This window comes from Heterodontus francisci, chromosome 17 (assembly GCF_036365525.1).
Source record: "Heterodontus francisci isolate sHetFra1 chromosome 17, sHetFra1.hap1, whole genome shotgun sequence".
Lineage (NCBI taxonomy): Eukaryota > Metazoa > Chordata > Chondrichthyes > Heterodontiformes > Heterodontidae > Heterodontus > Heterodontus francisci.
The window spans coordinates 43,387,083-43,403,763 of NC_090387.1; the positions used below are offsets into that span (position 1 = coordinate 43,387,083).

Consider the following 16,681-nt stretch of genomic DNA (forward strand, 5'->3'; position numbering starts at 1 on the left):
TGGCAACTCCTGTTCAGTTTCTGGTCAATGGTAACCCCTAGGATGTTGATCATGGGGGATTCAGCGATGGTAATGCCATTGAATGTCAAAGGGAGATAGTTAGATTCTCTCTTGTTGGAGATGGTCATTGCCTAGCAATTGTGTGGCGCGAATGTTACTTGCCACTTATCAGCCCAAGCCTGGATATTGTCCAGGTCTTGCTGCATTTCTACACGGACTGCTTCAGTATCTGAGGAGTCGTGAATGGTGCTGAACATTGTGCAATCATCAGCAAACATCCCCACTTCTGACCTTATGATTTAAGGAAGGTCATTGATGAAGCAGCTGATGATGGTTTGGCCTAGGACACTACCCTGAGAAACTCCTTCAGTGATGTCCTGTAGCTGAGATGATTGACCTCCAACAACCGCAACCATCTTCCTTTAAGTTAGGTATGATTCCAACCAGCGGAGGGTTTTCCCCCTGATTCCCATTGACTTCTGTTTTGCTCGGGCTCCTTGATGCCATACTCGGTCAAATGCTGTCTCAATGACAAGGGCAGTGACTCTCACCTCACCTCTTGTGTTCAGCTCTTTTGGCAAAGTATGGGCACAAAAATTTTTCAAAGCTGCACTGCAGACCTTGGTCGAGGAGGTGGAGAGGAGCAGAGATGTCATCTATCCACAGGGGGCAAACAGCTTCTCCAGACAAACTCTCAGAAGGCAGCAGAATGTAGAACATAGCCTCGAGACAGGATCTGCACATGGTGATACAATGAGCATGAGTGGGCTGCAGCCAGGGCAGAGGCAAGAGTAGGAGGGTGCTGCATGGGACTCAGAAGAGGACTTCAATGAGGCAGCGTACATAAGAATGCTGATGGATACACACACTGAAATGCCTGGTGCATTAGCAGGTCTGGCAAAAAGCCTGCGGTCACTGTCAAGGAGCATAGAGGAGTCCAGCTTCAACTTGGCACAGAACTTAGAGCCCATCCACACCAGCGTGTAAGTGGTGGCCAACTCCATGAGAACACTTACAGACCCTTCCCTGAAGCAGCATCTGATGGCCAACGCCTCAGATTCCACTGCAGCACAAGCAGAAGCAACCCAACATTTGAGTGCTGCAGTGGAGGCTCAGGCTGAAATCATGCAAGCTCAGACTACTGCATTCATAGCTGCAGATACCAGCATTCAAAGAGGCTTGCAGGGTATCACAGCAATTAAGCAATCTGTCATCCAACACATTGCTATGATTGTTGAGGCATCACCACGTGGAAGTGGCAGTGGCACCGTGGAGTATGGCCCTGCTGTCCTCTTTCAGGATAACAGCATTTGCCCTCCCACCACTGTCATTCTGCCAGACAGGCAAAGACATATGGAAGACAGGCACTAAGGGAATGCACAAGAGTGATCAGTTGACATTTTCATGCAATTCAGCAGTGTTTGATTTATAAATTTGGTTTGGATTTTTTTTGTGGTGGCTTTTATTTCAGCATTGTGGTCAAGACAATGCTGTGATGGACAGTGACAGAGAGAAAGTCAAGAGAGGGACTGTTGTTGAATAGGAAATTGAGGTTGCATCCACTGGTACTACAGTCAGATGAGTCGATCACAGAAAGCTCAGCCAGAAAGGGGCTGTGTTGGTTGCCTCCTCCCTCTCTTCTCTGCTTCCTTCTCCTCCTTAGCTGGTTGCCATCCAGCTGGCAGCAAGGGGTGCTCCATCATAATGGCAAAGTCATACAACGTGCAGCAGCCCACAACAAATGTTGACACATGCACTACCGAGCACTGCAGGGCTCCTCCAGAGCTGTCCAGGTATCAGAAGCATTGCTTAAACACCCCAATGGATTATTTAATTACATTTTGTGTGGCAGCATGGTTTTGTTATGTGTATGCTGCCCACCTGTGGGTGGGTTGCACACCAGAGTCATGACCATGTCATCAGTGGATATCTCGTTGCCAGTAGCCACCCCCTGGTGATGGCTCAAATGCAGATGGTACAGCAGACTGCTGCAGAATGAAGGCATCATGAATGCTTCCCGAATACTGAGCATTGACTTGCATGATATGCTGCATTTGGTTGCACACCAGCTGGATATTTAGGGAGTGGAATACTTTCCACATTCATTTTAGAGGCAAAACAGCAACCGTAGCACTGAAGAAACAGGCACTAAGCATCCAAATTTTGTGGCCATTGAACTTTAAAGCTTTATGTCCCATACATTTAAGTATAAACATCTACACCATTTTGTTGTGAAGTTTTAAAGGAAAATGCTGTCAAAAGTTTTAGACTGAGCAACTTTTGCAATGTATTGAAATATTTGCTAAACCCAAATCTGCATCACTTAAAGTAATATTCTTTTCTAGTGCATGTGTCAAAATTGACATGCGGCACTAACAAGACTCAATATTCAGCAAGGCATCAGTTCTCTCACACTAGTGTAGTTTGATGAAACTTGGCAAACTAACCCAATTTCAAACTCATTTCTAGTATACTAAAATGGAATAGCAAAGTGGCCTGGCAATATATAAGTCTAAACATTCATTTCACGAATATACTCACGAGTTTAAGTCCTGCAAGAAGCTGATGCTACATTCTGCCAGCTGTGCTTACACTGTATGTTTTATGGTAAATTGGAACTCTCAAACTACTCAAGACTGAAAATTCAGCATATTTGGCAGTGGTGTCATTTGTGTTTAAATCCAGGGTCATTGACCTCTGAATAATGACCAGAGTTATGCTGCCTCTTCAACAATGTAATTGCTTTTCTTGAAATTGCAGATGACAATCAGACTTCAAATGAGGGTCACACATGAGGATTAGCATACGTGAGAGGAAGAGGACCTTGTCTCCCTCTTCTTAACCCAATTTGAGATTTCATAAAGCATTCAGCCCAAAATGCATATTTGACATATATGTTATTTTTTATTTGTCACTCAAGGCATCAGAACAATGGAGTATTGGGGGTGGTAGTAAGGATTACAAAAGTGAGGCTGAAGCTCAGTCTCACATCAGATAGAAGGAGTAAGGGACATGCCATTGAATATCACATCACACCCACGCCCACCCACTCCCCCCTCCCCATTTTTGCCAGCATCTCCAGTACAAGAAATACTGTTAACATGCACAAATATTACATATGACCACACCTATCCACTGTAGAGTTTACAGTAAGTGAATAAATGCTAAATTTGGCATCAGCCATCTCACCGTGGTTGAATTGTACGTCTTGCTAGCCAATCATAAAGCAGTTCTGACAGTGATCATGCCAAGGTTCAAATCCCAGATCTTCCTACAACTTGATGGTGATGTATCATAGCAAGTAACCTGCAATGGAAGAAAAATGGCAGAAAATAGGGAGAAAAATAAATCAAAATAAATGCTTTTGCCGATTCAATAGTCCAGTCAACTGACCAGGAACAATATTGTGCAAAGCTGAACCAGCAATACTTTCACCATGAAGATGCTTGCATTTGTATTAGTTATTTCATTCAGAAATGTTTCAGTTACCACAATATCGCATGAAATTGTGGGATAACTTTCTGAGTACATGCTGTTGGCAAAATGTCTCACATGCCGCCAGTATACATTGAAATTTGCACTTTGCTGCTTCTGCTATACTCTCTAAGTTAAAAGTTTGTAGCTTCAAGCAACACTCCAAGACTCGTGCACATAATCAACTGACACTTCAATGCAGTACTGAGCAAGTGCAGTATTGTCGGAGGTGCCACCTTTTGGATGAGATGTCAAACTGAGGCCCATCTGCCTGTGCAGCTGAATGTACAAGATCCATTTGAAATACATGAAGAAGAGCAAGAAAGTCTCCTGGGTGTCCTGGCAAATGTTCATCCCTCATTCAAAAACAGATGAACTGATCACTCATCTAATTTGTGGTTTGTGGGATCTTGCTGTGCACAAATTGATTACCACAGTCATCTACAAAGCAACAGTGAATGCACTTCAGAAATAATTCATTGGACATGAAGTGCTTTTGGATATCCTGTGGATATAATAAGGTCTATATAAATGCAAGTTCCTTCTTTATATCTAAAATGGTGTTATTTTGTAGGCCACACTGTATCTTTTCATGTATTACAAAAAAATACCTAATTCATACTTTACAAGAATACAAAGTTGAAATTCTGCAAAATGTATAACATTTAAGTGGCCAAATTAATCAACAAGTACCCAAATCTGCGATAATGTTTTGCAGCACAAGGGATGCAATTTTAGTTCTGCTTACTGCTTTCTGCCAAATTAACCTATCTTTCTCCAGTCACTATATTTCCTTAGTGTATTTTTTCCTCTCTATTACAAGCCATTGTCTTTCATGCATTAATGGTACTTCATCTCCATTCCACCCCACTTCCTGGTCACTATCTCGGCTGAAACAGACCATCACAACCTCAACATCTTATTTGACCTTGAGCTGCTCTTCCGAGCTCATATCATCACCATCACAAAAACCTCTGGGAACACCTGGTGACCTTCACAAATCCAGCAATTTACTTTGGGGTTGCCACTAACTACACAAGACCCATGTGTCAGGAGTTGGTGGCACTAACACAGCAAATTATTAATGCAAAAGTCACAATGACTTTGATATGTTTTTGTTCAAACTATTGCCTAGCAGTTTGGGTAAGAATTCTGTAACAAGAGTCTAATTCTACAACAGAGCCATTATTTTCATTTATTTCCATGGTTCAAGGGGAATAAAGTTCAAGTGTTGCTTCATTTCCACCATACCAGAGTGTCAAACAGATCGCACACAAAAGCCACGTATGGGTCTTTATCAAGACTGATTAGTCATTTAAAGGATTAGAAAAGAATCTATAACTTCTCCTATACCATGGCCTATGTATAAGCACCCTGCTTCTGTTTAAAACAGGCAGGAAACATTTTAGAAACCTGTGGACTGGTCGACATCAAGTAGAGATCAAGTGGCAGATAGAGAACCCACTGAGGAGAAAATTCTCAGGAATAATGGAGGACTGAGTCCAACAAGAAGGCTAACAAAGGATAGAATTGAGTATGTTCTACTTGAATGAACAGTATGAGTATAAAAAGGGACAGCAATCAAATGAAATTATTTGAGAAGCTGAATAACCACAGATGATGAAAGGAGTTTTGTTCCTAGAGAAAATTAGAATCAGGACTTAGGTTATCTCCTTTTTACTGTTGTCCAGCATTTTACCTCCTTTCATCACTTACCAACCCCCCATGCTATGCTCAGTCAGATGGTAGGATTGGCAGTCAAGACTGAGAACTTTTGTATGTTTTCTCCTAATTCTGTCCACTATCAGCTATCATATAAGGCAAGCTTGTAGAGTTGGAAAATTCTCTGTGTTAATGCTTCCTCCCTCCCAATCTGCATAATCCACCCAAGAATCTATAAGATGCATTCCATCTAGGAAAACAGAGTTCAATTGACAACCAAGCCTGGATTTCCAGGTGAAGGCCTGAATGAGAATATATCAATATTAGTATTATTGCTAAGACCAAGTTTTGGATAAACCAACAACAAGTTCTAAATGCAGATGGAGCAGCAGAAGGTTAAACATGGTCCAGAATTTTACCACCCCTTGGTGACAGGCTGGGAAGGCCGACAAAATGGTGCGGGAAGGCATCGTGGGGGGGGGGGTTTGCCCAATGTCTACCCACCACCATGCCATTTTGCCAGTAGTGGGAAATCTAGCAGTCATGCCATCCACTGGAAGCCCAATTGAGCCACTTCAGTGGCCAAATAGGGACCTCTTCTCACCTCTGTGGGCATTTTGCCAGTGGTGGGGAGGCTGCCACTGTGTGGAGAGACTGTCCAATGCAATTTAGCAGCCTCCCAGTGGGCTCATGAGGGGGCCTCCTTTTTGGGTACTCATGGCCCATGGCGGGGCCCCCAGTAGCAACAGCATTGCCCGCTCTCAGTGATTCCCTCCCCCTCGATCGCCAGGGCCTGCCAGCTTGGCCCCGGCATCGCCAGATCCGACTTAGCATTGCTTGAGAGCACACAACAGTGGCGCTGTTGGTGGACTAAGGCCCTTAATAAGGATGGCAGCCTCAACAGTGGCCACTTAATTTGCCACTGCTGGGAATATGCCTCCTGGGGTGATGCTGCTGGCCGAAGCAGGCTTGCCTCTGGCTTTTAGCCCCAGTGGCAGGACTTCAGATGTAGTGGGAAAATGCAGCCCTTACATAGGGAAAGTGAGTGCATCACCTATCTGCACAGGAAGTTGTTGCACACTATGTTTGTTGCTGAATTGGGGGTGATCGGATACATCACAATTGGTAAAGTTCTATGCTTTGCAGATCTCTACCGTTAGTGGAATAAATATAACATTTAGCAACTTCTGACAGAGTATCTATTTTACAATGTCTGGGTTCTAATTTCATATATTTTCCTAAAAATGTGAAAAAACAGTGGAATTTTACTCTGGGCCAATTGTCTTTCACATAGTCTTTCTTTGTGATTTTTGTCAGAACACCCTCCATTTCAAATACCAAAATACCCTCAGGTCTGATATAGAACAGGTAGATTCAGATTGAAATTCTAATTTATTTTGCCCAACAACGTGCATCAACCTGATTGTCAGAAGAGCACATCATACTCGAGCAGCATAACATTTTCTGCATCCTACCTGGCCATGCCATGGTCAATCAGTGCCACATTATGGACAGTTTTGTGCTGTGGGACAATGCCCACTAGGAATGCATGGTGATTTCTCAAACGCATTTTACATAGGTATCTTACAAGACAGGAAATGCTTTCATCCTATTAGCTTGGATTGGATTTGAATCCAAGTCCAAGAGACCAATGGTTATTATATAATCCCACTCCCACCCCCCCCCCCCCCCCCATCAGATTACTATCAGGTAGTGGCATGGTAGTCATGGTAACAGTCAGCATGAAGATATTCAATTCTTGCAGAATGTCAGCCATGTACCAAGTCTTTGGTCATCTGCCCTAATATCACCTTATATGGCTCAATGTCTAATTTTGCTCTTTAAAGCTCCTGTGAAGCATCTTGGATGTTTTACTACGTTAAAGGCGCTATATAATCTACTGTTCATGTTGTTGTAGTGTAAGCATGCTTTGTTTGTATTACTTTCACCGCAGACTGCTCAGTGGCAATCACTAGTTGTGAATTGCTATGAGTACTGTTGGCACTCATTGTTGCCAAGCACAGAATTGATGGGATTCATGCAATTGCCTTGGCCTCATAATAAGTTATTCCAGTCATGCCATAAACACTGTATTGCTCAGAGCAAAAATTAATCAGATACTAGTAGTATTGAATGTCTGGATTGCATAAAGTAAACCATGAAATATTATGGGAAACATATCTTAAAGATTACTTTTGTCATGAAATGTAAAGTTAAGGCAGCATGCTTAATTTGTTGGGAAATTCATCACCATATTGAAGGAACATAATATGGAGTACCATTCTGAAAGCTCATACAAGGAAGCATATGTGAGTTGCCAGGGAATTTTCCAAAGGACATAATAGCTAGAAATTACATTCTTGTTATAAATTGCTGAACTGTACGTGAGAGAATGAATAGATGACCGTAGAAATCTTTACAACCTTTACCAATGCAATTTTTGTCAGTAAAATGATGTGCATCGTGAGTTGGAAACACTACTGCCATGTTTTTTCTCTCCTGTCAATACTGTACCTGATAGGCAAACTAGCAATCAATTCACCATGTAGGAAAAGCTTGAGTGTGAATGCAATCAAGAAGCCAAGTGGTCACAATAGACCAGTATGCTATATGCACATGCAATAAGTGTAGCTTTTTTATTGCAAAACAAATCAATCAATATCTCTAATAATAATTGTAAGGCTGTCACAAATTTTGAATTTTATGCTTTCTTTTAATAACCAAGGTTCTTCATGACATTGCATCTGAGAAACTGTTAACCAGGGGACTTTGATCCATCATTTCACATCTTGAAGTCAGATATAGATTTTGATTGCGAATGGCCAGCTTCAAATAGGTTCATGTGTACTTTATGTGATAATTGATATTCCCAATCAGATTGCATAACCATTAATTCACTTTGCTGAATATACTGGTTGCACGAAACAATTCATTGTTTAACGTAACACAAATGTTATTTTGTTGGTGTTACTAGTTTAAAATGGCTGGCTGAAACACGTACAAAGCATAAGTGAAATCCTCCAAATCATTCCTAATATCATCACGTTGTATATATGAGTGCAAAATATTGCCTGCTATTCCACTTCAAAGGGCATCAGTGGACAAACCAGTCTTGCTGCAGTTCCGTGCTGAAATTTGGAAAGTTGGACAGATGAGAAGATTCAGTGATTTACGTGATTCATGTAAAACTCCCTACCAAAAGGATACAGCTCAAAGCATTAAATCTGATTCTGAAAGTGACGTGAACTATTTACTCATGCCATTTCAGTACCTAGAGCTTTTGTCTCTTTAATTGCTAGAGTCAGCTGGAAAAGGATGATGAATACACCTGATGATCTAATGATTGTGCAGAATGTGATGTAAATATTGTTTTTTTTTTGCTCTCTTGTGTTAGCTTCATTTTCTGTGTTCCTGAATTTTACTCATTATTAAATCTATCTTACCAATTGTTTTGAGCCTGTAGAAGTTCTGGTTTGCAGTTAATATTTCACCAATCCAAAGTGAGTTAGCTAACGTATGTTTAATCCAGGAGTAGATTATTGCAAGTGTGATAACGATGGTCACTCGGTCAGTGCAAGTGGGCAAGAACAGATAACAAAAAAGCCGCAGCTTCTAAAGTTACGGGGACCAACTCTGCTCACGGGACCTGTAATCAAGTTGTTGAACAGAGCATGGTACAAAAGTAGTTGAAACTGTAACAGGATGAATGGAATATTTTGCAATGTCTTGTACTGAAAAAGGGGTGTAACAAAATGCAATTTTCCTAATCAATGATATAGGGGAAAAACACAAGGGTTGAAACAAGAATTTTACATTTCCTGCACGCGTAATTATTTCAGACACTGTTCATCAGTAGCTGCAATGATGGCATACTTTCGAAATGTTCTTGTGATAGCTGTCAATAACTTTGATGTTATCCTTCATTCATTCTATTCAATGTGACTTGTCTATAACCACCATCAATAGCACTTGATCATCAGATAATCGACTGGTCAACTCTTCTCTCACCTCCAACACACACACACACGTGAAGTAAAACCCTTTCCATCCAGCATTTCATCCTGAAATATCTAAGATTTGAGGAAGCACAGTTAAATCCTTCATTGACCCAGGCACCCTGCTTACAGTTTGCCCTACGGGGAAAATTCGAACTTATTTTTAATAAAGTCAAACCTCTGTAAAAGAATTTCAAAGTTTGTCATATTTAATGGCCGGTTGGTCTTTCCATAATGTGTTAGAGATATAAAACTTAATACACAATACCAAAAATATAAATTTTAAATGACCCATGCATGAAGCAGCTATTTGAAATGTACATTAACAATATTAGTGTTTTTTTCACTTACTTTAATCATTACATTCAAAATATCTATTAACTCCGAAAAGGATGGCTTGCTTAAAAGTTATTCTAAAATGAATTTCAAGCCATTCACTCAATATAAAAATTTACATAATCTTTTACACGGATTTTAATATTGAAATTTTGAATTAAGAGAACGCATCACCGCGCCAAACAATATTTGATATTAAAACTGTAATTATGCATTGTGCAATAAGCACAGAGGCACCCAGTTAGATGGTTGGGTATGTTGTGATCATGATTGAAATCGGTTTGTTTTAATCAACGTTAGTAACAAAATCTGTCGAGATAAATGATTTTTATTATTATACGATGTGGCTCAAGAACGCAACATGGGATGACCGAACACAAACACACGACACAGTAATTTGCCAAGAATACCGTAACTTTGCACCACAGCGCTCGTCCTTCACTTCCTTCTTTCTAGTTTCTTATCGGATTTAATGAGTTAGGCTGGGCGATTGGATGATCCCGAAAGTCATAAGTAAAATAAATCTACATTTCTTTCAGCCACAGATGTGCCACCTTTCCAAAGGTAACCTTCTTGACCAGTGGATCATGCCTTTAGGAGCTTCCAGGATAAAGATTGAGCGAGGGAGGGAGAGAGAGCGAAAGAGAGAGATTGTTCCAGCGATCAAGCTCCCCGCTCTGGTCAAGAGATGCTAATTCACAGGGTTTGGGTCTGTCTGGCGGTGCAATGCTATCATTATCAGGCAAATCAGCCAGGCGTTTAATGGTGGAATCAGGAGACATTTGCACTCCCGGGATCACCATGACATCATATGTGAAACAGCCAAGCATTAGCGCTTGTCAACTGGAGAGGTCTTAACCACTCGACTGATGTCTTGGAAATGGATGTGCACTTCGCTCCCCCAGTCCGGAGCAGCCACCAGACGCTGGCTAACTTTTCGAGAGGACATAAAAATAAGACGCAGGGACACCGCCAATTCACCTCACTCACCCTCTATAAACAAGCAGAAACTCCTCGGTAATATCGTCTCTTTGGTTACAAAAAGTAACCTTCAGCTCTGATCAAAGCTCTATAGGAACTATGCCATCGTTATATTAAAGGCAGGTTAGAAACAGAAGATATGGAGAAAGTGGTGCGTTAGGTAAAGGGGAATTAAAAATTTATCTTTGCATAATTGAAGGCGTGGGGCGTTAAACTGCTGCGCGGTCAAAAAAGCTGCAGTGTGTAGTCTATTGTGACACGGTGGCTGTAAGCACTGAAGGCTGAACTGGCAAAGTGTTAGCAAATGAGTGTTTCCACCCCCCGCCCCCCCCCCGAACTGACAGCGCTTCTGTTTAAGGCTTCTCTCCCTCTCTCTGTCTGTCTCTGAAATTCCAGCACATTGCCTCACCTGTAAGCAGGCGGGAAGTTATGAAAGTCGACAGAAAACCTAAAATCCCTCAGGCTAGAAAAATCCCGCTATTGTACTTTAATAACCCATGACACCAGCCTGGGAATGTAAAAGGCTTTTGCACAAACACTTCTCGGCTCTTGGAACACATGCCGCTGAGGTTGCACAGCAGGTCGCTCGGTTATTTTTTTTTTGTAATGGTAGGAGAGGGGGGAAAGTTTTGTACATAAGATGCTTTACCTTAACAATCATTGCACGGCCCCCTCCGTATGACTTCGCCTTTAGGCACGACAAGTTTCGTAAGATGTAATGTAAGAGGCTAAAGAGATGAATGTTAATACGATGATGTACAGTATGCTTCAACACAATACTGCACCGGGGAGGGGGAGATTTACAATACGACGTCAGTGTTACGTTTCAAGCCATGTCTCTTGAAATTAATTAAAACCGTTTGCAGTCGACCCCACAGCGGCGATCAGCCCAGAGAAATGGAGCCCCATTCCCTTGTGCCTCGGAGCAGTTTCTATGTGTGTATATATTTATATATTGTGCTTTGAAAGGGGAGCGACTGAGACTTTGCGAAGGGCCCCCGGGCAGGGGTGGGGGGTCGTCACAGGGCGCGATCGCTGTTGAAATTCCGTGCACTCTATCATGCGCATTTGTACAGAAGTAGCAACCACCGAGCTGACAAATCACGTATACACCCGCCACTATCCCACACACAACAGTCAAAGCCTCACCAAGAACCGTTAAACAATACGGCGAGCGCCGTTACATCCTCCCACCGATTTACAACTCCCAGCCTCGGCAACTACTTAGAGAAAAAAAGATCCATGCTTTTTGCACTTGTTTGAAGATATATATAGAGAGAGAGAGAGAGAGAGATTGTCAATACTAATGTAGAGAGCGGCTTGGCACTCCTTAATGATCACAGTGATGTGGGGAATAAATGCACTGTATTCCGATTATTCTTCCCGTGTTTCTGTTTCTCCTGTTAGGTGCACGGCTGCAACAGATGGGGAGATTGAAACCTGGACGTTAACCTATTTTTCATCGTCCTCTTGCATTTCCGAAAAGTACTTGCCATTAAATGACTTTGTATCAGGAGACTTCGGTCATGGCAATCCCACTCATTTGACTTTTAAAAATGAGATGTAATACTACCAGAACTATTTTGACCTAGGGATTAACATAAATGCATACGTAAAATGATATATTACACCGCACACATTCACACGTTAGACAGGATTGCTGTGTGAAAACGATCGCTGGAAGTATGAACAGGTGTTTTCCCGCACGACCTGTGCTCTCCCCTCAATAATGCATGTGGTGGTTCTCTTGTAAAACGCTTCCGATCTCATTAGGACATTTCAAACATCTAGAAGTGCCCTAACGTCTGCTCAGAGGCTGGTGCGTTGCTTCTAGTCAAAAGTGAGGGTCGATCGGAGTACAAAATGGCAGGTCGCGCAGGCAGTTGCCTGTCTCAAGTTTTGACACATGGCCCACACTTGGGGCAATCTTGATCTGATTTGGGAAGAGTCTAAACTCAGGTGCACGGAGGCACAGATCCCTGTGTAACAACAGCAGGAAGCAGGGTTGGGGGGGTGGGGGGGGAGAGGGGGGAGGCGAAGGGATTTCATGCGAGCGACTCAACAAAGTTAAGTGGATAAAAAAAAATTGGCCAAAAGTTTGGCTAAGTGCCATTTTGCACTGTGAATAACTCTGGAATGTTCACTATTTCAATCGGCTGTTCGTTTCCGAACTGGATTAATTCATTCCCACTGAGCTATTAAGACAACAACATTTTTTTTGTTTAAAATTAAAACGGATCATTTCCATACGCAAGTTCTACAGCGCCATTCAATGGCTTCTCGGCTGCTTTTATTATTTTCTGCTTTTTCCCCTGACAGCCCTGCATGCAAACGTCACTGGCATGGATATTTAATTATACTGTATTTTTTAATCACGGTGGAAAAGTAGGCCCCGTTGCGCTGCATACAAAGAAACAAAAAATAGTACAAACTGACTTTAAATCCCCGCAAATCGCGCACAGTGTCCCCCCAAATCTCAACAGGATCCGGCGCATCCTTCTTCCTTACCTTAATTTTAAAAGCAAAGCGTTGAAGAAACTCCTTCACGTAAATGAAGCGTTGTAAAAGATTGTGTTCAATGAATAATGAAGCATGTCCACATGATTGACTTGATCATTTTCTTGCAGTGAGGGGGAAATAGTGGCAGAACGTGTCACGTTTGTCCTTTAAAGATTGCTCTGCCAACTCTATCACGCACATTCCGAGAAAGAGTCTTTTATTTAATCTGCCTCTTTCGGGATAAACGCGCTCATTGATACTGATCACAGAACATCACAAGACATTCCCATCTTTTAGCTTTGACTCCCCCTATCTGGTAGGTGAAATGCATTGTACCATTAAAAAGCACTCCATTGTCGTCTTGGCATAATTCACAGCAACTAGATAGGTCTTGCGGCATTTAGCTTTGATGAGCCAAAGCTCAGCCCTTGATATAATAACCTACAAAGAATGTTCTATGGTCTACCATGTTTCCCCAACGTAGCGACTGCAAACATTAACACGGAGCAAGGCTGTTGTTGACCTTGAGCTCCTGTAAACACACTTATTTAAATCTAGGTCCTATCATTCTTCCTATACCCACTCTGATTGTCAGACTTGTTATTCAGACATAACACATCTTGCTTTTGACTACCTCTATACCAGCGGCAGCTGTACCATTTTCGCTGGATAGAAATCGATCCTTTTACAAACTAGTGTCTTACCTTTTTTTTAAAGAAAATAACACTATGAAAGTATTTTCTCGTCAAGATTCTGAGGTTAAATCCTCATGGACAGTGGGTCAGAAGCATCAGTCACAGCTCCGGCGCTTAGAGAAGTAATCAGCAATAAAATGACGTTGATCTCCACTGTAACCTTGTCGCGTATTTAATGTAAATAAGCCAGTTCTTTTCCCAATCGGTTGCGTATAAACATAAGTGTCTTCAGCAGAGCTTTGTAGCGCTCGAAACTAACATTCTACACACATCGTATGCTATAGCAACATTTAAAAAGCAAAAAATATTTCAAATGAACATCCAAATATAATTTTCTTAATTAATCACGTAGCTACCAAGAAAATTAGCATACGGTAATTAAACTTCGAGGGGGAAAAACGTCATGGTGGGCTGTGTGCAGTAACGATTCTGGTTCATTTGAAAAGGTCCATCTCGATTTTTCTACCAGTAAACTTCTTGGATAAACTTAAGACTCAGTTAATTGCTGGTTTACCTTCTTTCAGTGTCTTATAGGTGAATGATATGAAAGAAGTGATACAAACGGCAGATTTCCCGCAGTCTGGACGGGTTTATGTTTCTATAGCACTGAATGTAATAGCAAAAGGCTGAATAATGCAATTATGGATTCAGTGTCCCTTAGTTGACAAAAAAAAGCTGGTGCCTCAATAGAGGCTTTGTTGTGGGATTATATAATGATTGTGCTGTAATTATGGGAAAACGCTTAGTAATTTTTTTTTAAAGTATCAAAATACTCGAATGGGCATCTTGTTGTAAAGCGTGTGCTTGAATGTGACATTGGTAACATGCTAAGAACAAACACGCATGATTTTGAAGGCTTGACAATGAATAAAGGCTCGTCTGATGCGCATGATTAAAGTCAACAGACAGATCATTCAAGATGTCGAATTGCACCGTGTCATTCGAGCGTTCCTGCAGGTAAACCTGTTTCCATCTTTGAATGACTCATACAAATTAAAATCTGGAAGCAAATAGCACTGTGTGTGCGTTTTACGTCCCATAAGTATATACTTTCATAAATACCGCTGACATAAACAAAATTAAGAGGGAACTTTAAAAAAAAAGCTGAACCAACACGAATTATATTTGTCAAACTTCTTCATATTTGATGAGGCATAAAACTAAGAAACGCTGAACTGGGAGTTCTGCACTCTGAACATAAATGTCCACCCCAGTAAGAAGTTCACCTTTTTTGTTTGCAAGTTGGCTGTATTAAAGTGAGCATTGTTTGCCGATTTGTTGATTTATAGTGTGAAACAAAACCCTGATCGCTATTGAGTCAAACACAGACTTTCAGGGTCAGGGACAACCTGTAAACGTCAGTGTACATCACACAAAAAGTTGATTTCCAAGTTATGCGAGGGAATAAAAACGGTCCAAAGCAGGGGAAAACAAAGTCTATATTCACACATAACACGTGGACACTGTTACAATCTCGTTCTTCCCACGTACTCCAAGTTCACATGGACACATTCTGCAGAGGTGTCAGCTTCAAGAATATGACTGTCCTTTAAAAATGCTCGGGCACTACAACAATCAGCACAGACATCACATCAATAATAACACTACTTCAATTAGAATGATAACAATAAGTGTAGGAGGACCAATGGGACATTCTTTATTTCAATTCTTCATGGCTCAACCGATTATTTTCTGTTTCCTTTTGAACTTGTTATTGTAAGTCAAGTTGCACCATAGCGATTCTTTATCAGTGACAGCATCGACAAAGAAAGTAGGATGGGAAAACAGGTCGAAAGGAAGTTGCCATATGGACATCAGCAAAGGCATTTTGGAACAATACTGGGAATATATACAGCTCATTATCAGGAATAATAAATAGCGATCTAACCTTTTTAAAGAAATTACTTCTCAAAATTAACTGGCACACGTGTGGTCAACTGTGACCAAATCGAGCCTCGTACCTCTTAAACCAGTAAAATAAAAAAAAGCCAAACTCCATTTTTAATTCAGTAGTGATAATTGATTACACAGAGAAGAATTTAAATTGGTAATTTAAAATAATGTAGGTCTGGGAAACGCTGGAACCATAAATCACACTTGCCATATTTTACAAATAAAGTATGAGAAAGGTGCAAAGTGTGACGGAAGGAGTTAGTGAGGAAAAAGTTTCACGCGCGTTTCCACGCCAGAAGATGCGGATCGAATGGAAATACATTAATGCTAAATTCGAAGTTTTTTTTTAATGAAAAACCGTTTAGCCCACGTTAAGTGGCATTAAAAAGGCAGACTCTGGTGCTTTTTAAAAATAAAATAAAAAGTAGAGCCAAATTAAACTTTGGTCAAAAGGGTTACATCGCAATTCTATAAAATTTCCAATCCTACCAGCTCGAGTTTCGCCCTAATTTCTCAAGGAGATACAATTACATAAGCGTTAATCTGGACTTCTACCATGATATGTGCTCACCAAAAGAACTTTGGAATTTGTAAATAGATGTGTTTCAGCTTCCAAGATTTCTTAAAAATTTAACCTTTTTACATATACTGCATTTAATACCAGGTGCAAAAATGTGTTTTCCCAGTCCAACCAAATGCTACATGGTCAACAGATGTTCGTTTAATAACCACTGCAATCATGCAGAAATACTGGTCAGCTGCGCACCAGCAATAGTTAAGATCACTATCTCTCACTTCAGAGACCGGAACTCTCAGTCCCTCTCGGAATGTGAAGCCCTCTATACGTCCACGAACTGAACTTTAAATAACTTAGGGATTGAGTAAAGTACAAACATATATATTAATGTGTTTGCACCAATAATGTTACAGACTTTATCTTACCAAATATTCACAATCACAGTTTATTATCGTTTGGCAATATCTTTAAATATTTTGATGCAATGTACCCAACCAAGTTGACACAATTGTAAAACAGGAATATGGAAACAATGGCATTGCGTCTCCTGCAAGACTACCCGTTAGAAGCGATTTAATGCTTCCAGTGGAGCATTAACCCACAACTGGCTGAAGATGCACGGCTTAATG

At 41.1% G+C, this 16,681-nt stretch overlaps 1 protein-coding gene across 15 annotated transcripts in view; it reads right to left on the reverse strand.

Annotated features, from left to right (window-relative positions):
- The window catches only part of znf536 (zinc finger protein 536), a 599,157-nt gene extending 585,407 nt beyond the window's left edge, over window positions 1-13,750 (reverse strand). For 8 of the 15 annotated variants that reach the window (XR_010976700.1, XM_068049340.1, XM_068049344.1 and 5 more), the window contains exons 1-2: window positions 12,957-13,261; window positions 3,190-3,306 (exon numbers count right to left, since the gene is read on the reverse strand). The gene's annotated coding sequence lies outside the window, so the exon portion shown is untranslated. Of the gene's footprint in view, window positions 1-3,189; window positions 3,307-9,877; window positions 10,079-10,457; window positions 10,615-11,097; window positions 11,301-12,956; window positions 13,263-13,651 lie in introns of those variants that run through there. The other 7 variants (XM_068049339.1, XM_068049334.1, XM_068049333.1 and 4 more) reach the window with 5 other exon arrangements.
- Window positions 13,751-16,681: the final 2,931 nt, after the last annotated feature.